Below are 12,590 nucleotides of genomic sequence, written 5' to 3'. Positions count from 1 at the left end.
ACGTATTAGCGAATAAAAGAGAATCGACATGTAAGAGAATACCTTGAAAACGAACTAATGAGAAAGAGAGAGAGAGAGAGAGAGAGAGAGAGAAAGGGAAAGAGAGTGGGGGAACTTCGGATTGATATTTACAATGATGCGTATCTTCCCGGAAGATGGAATTCGCATAGTTGTTTATGAAGCTTTGTCATCATATCGTAATCCTTCGTTTGATAGGAAAAAAAACGTGAAATTTTTTTATGACAGAGAGGGAAAGAGAGAGAGAAATTTTTCATAAGAGAGAGAGAGAGAGATAAATTCCACGTTTTTTTCTTTTTTTTTTTTTACGAGAGTTCTAAAAGTTCTAAGCAAAAATTAAAGAAAATAGCCAAGAGAGAGACTGAGAGAGAAAGAGAGAGAGAGAGAAAAAGAGAGAATGAGAGGGGAAAAATTAGGTATATAAAACATCTCTCTCTCTCTCTCTTTCTCTCTCTTCCACTCTCCTTTGATAAATTTCATGTTTGTTTCCTACGAAAGTTCTAAAAGTTCTATATATAGATATAAATTTTAAAGAAAATATATAAGAGACATATTTACATATACTCGTATATATTATATAGATAAGAGACATATCTCTCTTCTCTCTCTCCCTCTCTCTCTCTCTCTCTCTCTCTCTCTTTCTTTCTTTTAATAATTACACGTTTATCTTTTGATGAAAGTTCTAAAAGTTTGAAGAAAAAAATTCAGAAAAGTTATCCAACGAAAGATTCCATATACGTAAACGATAAATTCTTTCTGTTTTAAGAATTTTCACTGTTAATATTGTTTCTAGGAAGAATATTTTTAAACTTCAATCGAAAGAAAAAAAATTGAAAGAGAGAGAGAGAGAGAGAGAGAGAGGAAATTGTTTTATCTAAATAATCTCTTGCTCTCTTTTTTTCTGAATACTTTTTAATTGGACCAAAAAGATCGTTCGATTTTCGTTCCTATGAGTAAAATGATTGGATTTATAAGAATGAAATTTATTGAAAAATATAAATTTGACATGTTCGAGTCGTTCCAGGCGACGAACCATTTTGCACTCAATTAAGTCATACACAGTAAATAAGTGATATATTTACTAATTAGTCGGGGGTTGTAAATAGAGAGAAGGTAAACTGCCAAGAGCGTCATTAAGCCATAGCGAAAGCCCAAGCGAAACGCGCAGCTGTGTTTGCACGGCAGTATTTTACTATTGCAAATATGGTCTTATGCGTGTATATTCTGTGTATCTATGTGTGTGGGCGTGTCTGTATGTGCCGTGTTAATACTCAAATTCTCTTATATATATATATATATATATATATATATATATATATATATATATCTTTCTCTTGCAGAGATACACTCTCCATCTTACTTTCTAGTTCTTGGTGTCTTGGGAAGGGAGGGAGGGAGGGAGGGAGAGATAGGGGATGACAAGAGCATACGTTCACAGGAATGTGTACATTAAGATTAAACATTAATCATTGGTGATCTTAAATGAAACCTTTGAACCACACGTTGCTGATATAAGCTCTTCTTAGAAGCCTCGTTGTAACGTTAATCACCATGAGAATTAAACCTCATTCCCTCTTGTTAACACTCAAACCCTCTCTTTCTCTCTCTCTCTCTCTCTCTCTCTCTCTCTCTCTCTTTTATCTAAGTATCTATTTACCTGTATGACACATTACACGCGAGAATAACACAAAATATCGATGAACGTACAATAACGATGATCTTTTTCTCTTTATATTATCTTCTTCTTCTTCTTTCTTTTTCTCCTCTTTTTTTTTTCTTCTTTGAATTATTTATCATCCCTCACAATTAATTTCTCGCCTTCCGAATAACAAAGATTCGCGATTGAGGATTTTTCGAGTGATCAGAAATAAAAAAAAAAAAAAAAAAAATTCTTTCTCATCGTTAAGATAAATGAGACAAATGAAATTGGTAGCTAAAAGCGAGGAAAAAAGAAAGAGAAAGAGAGAGAGCAAGAATAAAACGCGTGAATAATAATGTTCGTCGATCCAGGCGAGATAATTTTGTCTGTCATTTTCCTCTAGAAGACGATGCCAACAAGTAAGCATCATTTCTTAGAGATTTTAAAAGCTAGAATAAAATAGAAGAGAAGAGAAGAGAAGAGAAACGAAGATAAGAGAAGAGAAGAGAAGAGAAGAGAAGAGAAGAGAAGATAGTTACGAGATACGATTCACCGAACATTATAAGAGTTCCATCTATCTCGTAGGACGAGGAGGGGATGGAGGGAGAAGAAAGGAAGGAAGAAAGGAAGGAAGGAAGGAAAAGAAGGATTCTCGGTTCTAGGAGTACTCTCGAAATTTCGATGAGCCTCACGAAAGAAACGGCCATTTTCTTTTTTCTATTTTTTCTTTTGTTTTCTTTTCTTTTTCTTTTTTTTTTTTTTCATGAAAACTACCGAATGTCCAAATGCTGTTTTTCCACGTTTCTTACGGCATAACGTAGCAGGATGAACAACTTAGGAAGAAGAGTTAGAGGAAAAGATAGGACTACTACTCCTACCCCTCCTCCTATCTATCCCACCTAGCTACTAGCTCTAGCTATAGGTAGATAGGTAAGCTAGGTAGCTAGTTATCTCTCTCTTCCTCCCTCCCCCTCTCTCTCTCTCTCTCTTTCTCTCTTTCGCTACCCTCTCTACCTATATCTTCTGTACTGGTTCATGCAAAGAGCCATGAATCTGGAGCGTGAAATCGTTTGATTCGCTTCACGGCCTCGCAGTCACATCCCCTGCTCATTCTAGTAGTCCTACTCTTGCTCTCTTCCTACCGATGCCCATCAAGCCCTATACACCACCGATCTCGTCCTGCTACTCTCCTACCACTCACTCTTTCTCTCTCTCTCTCTCTCTCTCTCTCTCTCTCTCTCTCTCTCATAAGCGTATCTTTTTCCCAACGTCGAATTATTCTCTCTTGCAATTATATATCCATATATGTATGTTTGTACGTATGTATTTATGTATGTATGTATGTATGCATGCATGCATGTACGTATGTACGTAGGTAGATTGGTGCACTTAACAAAAAGAAAAAAAGAAAAAGTTATAAAAAAGAAAAATATCTTCACTCCATGTTTTTTATGCGCCACTTTCAGTGGGTCAGCTCTTTATCTCTTTTTACAACTTGATATCTCCATTTTTTTCCTTCATCTTCTTTTTATCATAATAAAAGGGACGTATAAAGAATTAGCACGAATATATACGATCAAACTTGGACGAGAAGGATAAATTTGTTTTATTTATTCTGTTTTTCTCTTTCTTTCTTTTCTGTCTTAAATAATGAAATTCAATTTGAGATATATATATATATATTGTTGATATTGATTTAAAATCCTTTCGTTTTTCTTTCTTCCTGTTATTTTTTTATTTATTTTTTTTTTTATTTTAAGGAAACTCGATCAAACTCAGTCACGTTTAATGGATAGAAATTATTTAAAAGAAATACTTTCTTTCTTTCGGAATATAAATACGAGATCTCTTTTTCATGATTTTTCATGAGATTGTTAAGGATTAAAGAATGAAAGAAAATGAATCGATTTCTAGTCATATATTAAAGTATCTTGCCTAACAATGTAGCCTAGCTAACTTATTATGATAAAACATAGAAAAGAAACTTCGTCTATGATAGAAAGGGATCTTCGAAACGTCGACGAGGACTCTCTTCGTAACACGCGGGACACGAACTTGGGGGAGGCTAGGGAAGGCCGTAATTGTGGCGCTAAAAGCAATTTCCCGGTAGGTAATCGTTTTAGCAAAGTGCTTTGCAATTTAGTGACTCTTTATTAAAATAAGTAATTGCAAGTACGGTGCTACCTCTACGTGTAACAGTCTAAGTCTTTTTTCCTTTTCCCTTTTATTTATTTCATTCTCCTTCTTCTAAATAATTCAATATACATATATATATATATTTGCATAAGTAAAAAGAATGTACATTTCTTTATTATCTAAAATTTATCATTTTTATCTTTTATTATTATTCTAAATTCGTCGATGGGCGTCATATTATTGTTTTTTTTTTCTTTTTTTTTTTTTTTTTTTTTTTTTTAAACAACGAAATCTTCTATCAGAAATTTCAATCAGCGAATAATGATATCTATATATATATATAGTTATATGGTCAACGTGTTAAGAAAAAAAAAAAAAAAATAAATAAATAAAAGAAAATAAGAGAGAGAGAGAGAGAGAAAAGATAAAATTTTCTAAAAGATTCTTTCATCAAGAAGGAAGGCTACATATTTCCAACGTGTTATCCCTCTCGCCGAACAACAACAGCAGCAGGGAGCAGTCAAGAAATCTTACTCCTTCTCATTCTTTATTTCACAATCCTTATACATTATACGAGTATGTATGTACATATATATATATATATATGCATACGTACACACATACACACACATATATATATATATCTTACATTCCCGCATCCTTTATCTCGGAGTACCATTGCACTATCGGCCGTCATTTCGCGAAATTTGCATGCCGTCGTCGACTCTTCCATATTCTATCGTCGGCCAACCCAAACCATACTGACTACTGGTGACAGCCTAACCATCGTCGGCCGTTTATTGTCACGCGAAAAAATAACTATGGAACCCTCCTTGCGTGTTACTTTCGAAATTACGCCGAGAGACTCGCCTTTAAGATAAAGACGAGAGAAGACGAGACGGTGATGGAGACGAAAAGGAAAACGAAAAAAGAAAAAGAAAAAGAAAAAGCTTGCCACAAGAAGATCCTGGTTAATACTATGGAACTTTTCTTTTTCTCTTTCTTTTCTCTCTCTCTCTCTCTCTCTCTCTCTCTCTCTTTTTCATTACGAATCGTCATTAATAATAACACGTTCGATTCATTCGTATGAATTATTATTAATAAGATGGAGTTTTCTTTCCTTTTTTTTTTTGCAACTTAAATATGAAATAATCGGTTATCTTAATCACACGTTCTACATGGATATAATATTCTTCAGACTCAGATATAAAAGTTTCAAATCTAAATATGTGTCTCTCTCTCTCTCTCTCTCTCTCTATCTATCTCTCTATCTATCTATCTATCTCTATCTATCTTGTAGATAAAATATAATGTGTAAACAGGAAGAAATACGAAAGGAAAAAAGCGATTCCATTTCGGGATGACACGAAAAATTCTGTTGAGTATTACTTAGTCAGTCATATATCTCATTTGAAACAGTTTACTTCTATCTGTGTGTCTGTGTATCTGTGTGTAATCATCCTCTCACTCCTACCTTAAAACTGGCCAACGCATGAGCGATGTTAATTAAAGTGAACGTTTCAAAAGGGACGAGAGAGAAAATTCTCGGTGCGTACGTATCAAACATTGTGTGGTTGGTGTATACGTGCGTAGACGTACAGACACACACGCGCGCACACACACACACACACACACACACACACACACATATACATATATATATATATATGAGGTCGGTAATTATATTTCGTGAATAGAATGTTGCTACAGGAGAAATTAATCATAGGAGCAATAATAACGTCACTGCTATTACGAGAATCGTTATTCTCTCGGTTAACATGAAATCCCCGAGGCGATTGTATCAAGACACCCGGTATAATAATGTCAACGTCGTTTATAGATCTACGATGCATATCATTAAGATATCTTATCGTAGTAAATTCGCTTCGTTAACTAATGTATCTATGCGGGATAGATATATGTGGAATAGATATATCTATGTAAGCATATATTTCTATGTAAACGTGTATGTTGCATTACTCTCTATCTAACGAAGATTAACAATGCCTCTATGTTTCTCCCTGGAACTCTACCAACTAAAACCCTCTTTACCGATTTTCCATTATTTTATATGGCGTTACTGGAGACGACCTCTCTCCCTCTATCCCTCTCCCTCACTCTCTCTCTCTCTTTCTCTCTTTATTTCTTGAATGAAAATTTCTACCCAGCTTAATTAGAACAGTCTGTTGGACGCGAATGGAATTTCTTCGAAAAGTGCGAAAGATATTTAGTTACATTCTCCATTTGTACATATATACTTATATATGTATATGTATATATTATGTATATATATATATATAACAATGATAATATTTAAAGGGTCAAGAGATCGAATTCATATTCCTTGATCACGTATTGCAAAGAAGAATTTTTATTATTTCCAAAGAATTTTCATTTCTATATATTCATCCATCCATCCATCCATCTATCTATCTATCTTTTTCTCTCTCCCTCTCTCTCTCTCTCTCTCTATATATATATATATATATATATATATATATATATATATATATCTTCAACCCTATCTTTTTCCCCCATTCTAGATTATTATTTCTATTTCGTCAAAATTTTCTCTTATTCCTTTTATTAATATTCTTCTTTTCCTTTTCCCTTTCTTACTCCTTCTTTATTTCAATCGTAGAATTTTACTATCGGCATGCCTCACGAACACGTTTCACCTGCTTTCGCTAGTTCAAAAATAAAATATCGGCCGTTGCATGGCGCACGGCTGCACCGCAGGCATTTTCAACGAGACAGAGAAAGGCAGATATATATATAGAAAAAGAGATAGAAAAAGGAAGAAAGAGAGAGAGAGAGAGAGAGAGAGAGAGAGAGCTGACCCGTTATTTATCGAGGATTGAAATTCAGAGACCGCGATCCTCTACGAGGAATTTCATTAAAATTATGACTTAGATATTGGAACGCCAGGGTGAACGGTAACGCGGGCGTGAAGGATCGTTTGTGAAACGTGGACCAACTTTACAAGTGTGCGTGTATATGGGTGGGTGGATGGGCGACTACGTGTGTGTGTGTGTGTGTGTGTGAAAAGCTCGATGCTTTGCTGACGTATTGCCTTCGCGTTCCTTTCTCTCTCTCTCTCTCTCTCTCTCTATAACACACACACACACATATATATATATATATATACATGGAAACGTACTTATAGAAATCGTTCAATTCTTTCTCATAGATAATAAAATTCGATCGATCGAGGAACTATCTCGTTTGACGATATAAGCCTTCACCTAACCGATTATAACCTCGGAACCTATCCCACCAACCAACGATCTTCCTTGTTTTACGACGTAGAAAAATATATTTTTTCTCTCTCTCTTTTTCTCTCTATCTATCTATCTATCTATCTATCTATCTATCTATCTATTTCTCGAACGAAGCCAGTCTAAGGATATAGTGTAAGGGTGACTTGATAGTAGTAGTAGTAGTAGTAGTGGTAGTAGTAGTAGTTGGCGAAGCCTCCCCGAAGGCTTCCTCTTTCGCGACGAATCCTCGCCGTTTCACTTTATCGTTCAGTTGTCAGGTCATCCACGAAAAACGCAGAAACGTCAGGGTACCTTTGGGAATATCTTTCTCCTTCGCCCGCCCCTCTTTATCCTCCCCTTTTCGATCTTACAAGAGAGAAAATATAGAGAGTTCCGAATTGATAAGAAGAGAGAGGGACAAAAAAACACGGAGGAGGTATGAAGATTCTCAAAAGGTTTGAAGAAGGTTTAAAGATATGTTTCTTTTTTTTTTTTTCTGACCTGCGAGAAGAGGAAACAAGAAAAAAAAAGAAAAAGAAACATATCGCATATTAATTATAATAAAAAGCTATGTTTTATTCTTATAAAATTCCATTATTAATTGCAATTACAAATTTATTGATAATAATAATAATAATAATAATAATAATAAAAAATAAATAAATAAATAAATACAAAAAAAAAAAAGAAAAGAAAAAAAAAACAAAGCGAATTATTACTGATCGATTGATTTTGCTTCGTTTCCTCGATTAGATTCATTCTCAATTGTTTGTATGACATCGTTAGACAAATCAATACTTTGCGAATATTAGAAATATACGATTTTATTTCTTTATAAGGTTATTTGTTATTTTTCTTCTTTTTTCTTTCTTTTTTTTTTTCTTTTTCCTTTTTTACATGATCTTTTTTCTCTTTGTCAAGAGTATAAAAAGAAAACGAAAGAAAAAAAAAGAAGAAAAAAAAACGTGATACAAACGACATACCGAGTAACATTCTTCGAGGTTGTCTTTTTGAAGCGAATTTTCCATAGGAAATTTTCCGTTTACGCGGGTCATTCTTGGGTAAAATGTACTTTACGGAATAGCTTGGAGGTAAGAAAAGCGAGGTCTCGATACGAGTCCGCGGTACGAATTTGAAATTCGAACGAGGAGGAGAGAAACGTAAGATAGAAAAAAAAAACGAGGGAGAAAGACAGAGAGGGAAAGAGAGAGAGAGAGAGAGAGAGAGAGAGAGAGAAAACGGAGAGAAGAAAAGAAGAGAAAAGGAGAGAAGAAAGGCTTTTATAAAAATCGCAAACTCCTAGAAACACATTCGCTAGAAGACTCTTTGCAAAGTTTCATCCTTTATCGGTCTCAATCGGGGATGTGTAAAAATATCGCCCGGAGCTTTTTCTTCACCTTTTTCTTTCTCATTTTCTTTTCCCATCCTTCCCTTTCTTTTCTCTGAACCTTTTCCTTAAATTCTTTTTTTCCTTACTAGAACGTTAGGATAAAATCGCGATGGAGACTGTTTTCCGAGCAAGAAGCGACGCGACTCGGGAAATAAGTCGTCCATCCACTTAATGCAGTTCTCAGTTTCTCGACTTTCACGAGACGAAGTAAAGAGAAGCGAAGAAGGTCGACTAATAACTTCGGGCAAACAAAGTAAAAGGGACATTAATTTGTCCCTGGTGATCTGGATACACCTTAAAGGGTAAATATTTTTCAGAAATTTCTTATTCACTTCTCTCTCTCTCTCTCTCTCTCTCTCTCTTTATCTCTTACTTTTTTCTCTATCCTGATGTTAAAAAGGAATAACTAAAAGGAAAAGAAAAAAAAAAAAAAAAAAGAAAGAAAAGAAAAGAAAAGAACAAGAAACGAGAGAAAGAAAAATGATAAACAATAGGGAATTAATTGATCTATCTCTAAGGGATTTAATATTTTTATTTTTTTCGACGAAGAATAGCGAGAGATGATGTAGATGGAAGGGAAAAAAGAAAAAAAAAAAAAAGAAAAAGTAAAAAGAGAGAAAAATTTTTTTAAGGATCGTACGGTAGAATAATCGTATGGTAGATATGATGGAACGTAGTAGAACATTGTCTCTCGCGTATGAAAATTCAAAATCGAGGGGCGATTGTTCGACGACTGTAAGTGGTCGCGATGCGGAACATACATGTCTACGAATATATGCATGAGAATAGACCACTTGGTCTTCAAAAGGGCGAGTACGAGTCGAGGGTCTGTCTGGTGTTGAATTTGCTGCGCGCGCGAGAGAGAGAGAGAGAGAGAGAGAGAGAGAGAGAAAAAGAAAGAGAAAGAGAATACATTGTGAGAGGAAAATATGAGTGGGTGGGAACACGGAAGGCGGATTTCAATAAAAAGGATCGTCCTAGGTAGCTATGCAGATACCTACTACGTGTGTTCTTCGGCAATCAACCAAAGTGAAACGAAAATTCATCGGGTATAATCTTTTTTCTTTCTCTTTTTTCTTTCTCCCTTTTTTTCTCAAATCAACCTCGTCATCCAGATTTGAAAAGGAAAGAAAAAAAGAAAGAAAAAAAAAAAAGGAAAGGGGAAAAAAAAATCTCGCGTTAAAATTCTCGCTCTCTTGTACGTGCGTGAACCACATCTCCTCCTCACCCTCACCGAACACACACACACACACACATGAAAAAAGAGAAGAAAGAGGGAAAGAAAAAAAAAAGGAGAAGAGAAAAAACGAAAAAGCAAAAGGAAAAGAAGACGAAGAGAAAGAAAGAAAGGTTTCGCACGCTTTTTGCGTTATCTTCTTCTTCTTCTTCTTCTTCGTCTTTTTCTCTTTTTTTCTTCTTTCTTCCCTTTTTTTTTCTTTTTCTTTTTGTTCCCTCATTTTTTTTTTTTTTTTTTTTTTTTTTTTTTTTATTCACGAGTTGAACGAAACTGTCCCAGTTTTCTAGATTACAGAGACCGATCGTATTTTTCCGTGGACATACTCGTTAATAGCTTTGCGGTGTATACGTGTGTCGATCCATGTATAATATATATATGTATGTATATATATACATACATACATATATATATATGTATCTATCTATGCTTGATATATACTAAAATCTATATATATATATATATATATATATATATATACTATGTTTGATAATAGGGGAAAAGCCAACACTGAAAAGTTACATCTTTATTCTTCTCCAAAGGGAATTCGTTTTTAAACTCGAACGTGAAAATTATGATCCATACCTTCATATTTTTTCTTTTCCTCTCTGATCTTTTACATGGCAATAAATGCTGGTGGAAAAATGCAAACTGTATATATACGAATGTAAAATGACAAATAGAATCCAGTAAATATTAATAAAGTTTTACGAAATATATTCATTTCTTATACTAATATTACTCATTCATACACATCAAATAACAATATTTTATATTCACAATAACATTAGATTTGATTGATTCACATAAGTGACCGTTCATAAATCGAGTTAATGAAACATTTCATAAAACAAATATATACGACTTCTGTACAATGGATAAATGCGGCATGAAGGAAAACGAGAAAAAAAGAGAAAAAGCAAAGGAAAAAAAAAAAAGAAGAATAAAAAAAAAAAGAAGAAAAGAAAACAGAAAATAATAAAAAAGAAAAATAAAAAAAAACCATATCACTTTTTATATTAATACTACGACGTCACACGTATCTAATTAGCGATCTTTTTATACTCGTAAAGAACAAATGACACAAGATTAGATTATTAAATTAGTTTATATAAAAAAAAATATTAATGTGAAAGAAGACGAAGATGAAAAAATACGGAAAAGAAGAAAAATATGATAAAAAGAAAGAAAGAAAGAAAGAAAAAAAAAAAGAAGAAAAACCCGTACATTTTCGTGACGATTTTCGTACGTAAAACCGTATTTATGAGATTCTAGAGATGTAGACGTAGTATTTAATTTTTAATCGGTTCGTTTTCTTTTCACGAAAAACGGGCATGATATAACGCGTTCATGGAGCAAAATAGAAAGAGAGAGATAGAGAGAGAGAGAGGTGTGTCGTGTTAATGCTTGCTTGTGGAAATAACGTATCGCGACTGGCAGTGTAAATTTCAGCTACTCTACCTGCTCGATAACGGCGTAAATATGCGTTAAGGGGTGGCTGAACGTTCGAGCTCGTTGGTGTGCGTACGAGAACTGCTAGAGAGAGAGAGAGAGAGAGAGAGAGAGAGAGAGAGAGTGGAAAATAGACAGAGAAAGAGAGAGAGAGAGAGAGAGAAAGAGAAAGAGAGAGGGTCACAACGAGTAAGAGGGGAGAGAGCGAGGAGAAGGGACTATGAGAGAGCGAAGGGGTGGCTTTCGAGGTGGAGGTAGAAGGGGTTGCGTTGGTGGGGTGTATGCGTGCGGTGTAATGGCCTGCTACCGAGGGTGCATTAAGGCGGTTTATGTACCCGAAGAGGTATGAGGTCTTTTAACCCGACTCAAAAGCCGTTCTCTCTCTCTCTCTCTCTCTCTGTCCCTATCTCTCTCTGTCTCTTTCTCTCTTTCATTGCGACCACCCGCGTTCTTCGAATCCTCCCGCGTAACTTACGAATTCGCGCGCATGCTACTTCGATCGTAATAAACTTTCCTGCTTTACTCTGCTAGCTATGAATTTATTAGAATTACTCCAGGTGTTTGGAAAGAAAAAGGAATGAAGAGAGGAAGGACAGAGAGTGAGTGTAATCATTTTATGAAAATGAAACCTTTTTGTAAGGTGAAAAAAAAAAAAGAAAGAAGAAGTATATATATATATATATATATATATATATGTATATGTTATTACGTTTTTTTAATATTGTTAATAAATATTGTTTCGATGTTGTTCGATGATGATTTTTTTTTCGCGCCTCTTCTTTTTTTTCTTCTCATTTCATTTCCTTTCGTTTTGCTCTTTTATTTTGTTATAAAAACATTTACAACGCGAGGACGTGAAAAAATGATGTACAGTTAAAACTATTTCCAATAAATCTATTATAAGAGCTCGAGATAAAGTTATTATTTAATGAAACTCAAAAAAAAAAAAAAAAGAAAAAAGAAAAGAAAATCAAAATCATTAATAAACTTTGAATCACATAGGTATACATACACACATACATACATACATACATGTATATATATATATATATACTTTTTGTTTTTAATATCGTCAGACATGACGAAAGTACAAAGTCGATTATATATGGATTGCAATGAAAATTTACATCGACAGGAATGGGATTATTTTTATGGCGTTCGAAATAGAAATAAGGACGAAGATTAAAAAAAAAAGAGACAGACAGACAAGCAGTCAGAGAAAGAGAGAAGGAGAGAAAATGAAAAATACAAAACGAGAAGGAAATGGAGATCGAAAAGAAAAAAAAAGAAAAAATAAAAAAAGAAAAAAAAAACAAAAAAAAAAGAAAGAAAGAAAAAAGATAAAAAGGAGAAAACTTCGAACGGCCACTCAAACCGGTTGGCAGGTTCGATCACTTTCAACGACGTCTGCCATACTCGTTCGCCGCGAGATGGACGCGCGTTTATACACGTACCTTCCAT

The 12,590-nt window shown here is 34.2% G+C and overlaps 1 protein-coding gene across 14 annotated transcripts in view; it reads right to left on the bottom strand.

The window, feature by feature from the left end:
* The window catches only part of LOC124955107 (Down syndrome cell adhesion molecule-like protein Dscam2), a 201,574-nt gene that overhangs the window by 113,333 nt on the left and 75,651 nt on the right, over positions 1-12,590 (bottom strand). Inside the window, exon 1 of one of the 14 annotated variants that reach the window (XM_047509017.1) lies at positions 11,139-11,161. The exons of 12 other annotated variants lie outside the window; for them this stretch is intronic. The gene's annotated coding sequence lies outside the window, so the exon portion shown is untranslated. Of the gene's footprint in view, positions 1-11,138; positions 11,162-12,590 lie in introns of those variants that run through there. One more of the 14 variants, XM_047509011.1, reaches the window with a different exon arrangement.

This window comes from Vespa velutina, chromosome 17 (assembly GCF_912470025.1).
Source record: "Vespa velutina chromosome 17, iVesVel2.1, whole genome shotgun sequence".
In the NCBI taxonomy this organism is placed as follows: domain Eukaryota; kingdom Metazoa; phylum Arthropoda; class Insecta; order Hymenoptera; family Vespidae; genus Vespa; species Vespa velutina.
The sequence above is the reverse complement of the archived record's forward strand: the minus strand, read 5'-3'. Positions and strand labels throughout refer to the sequence as shown.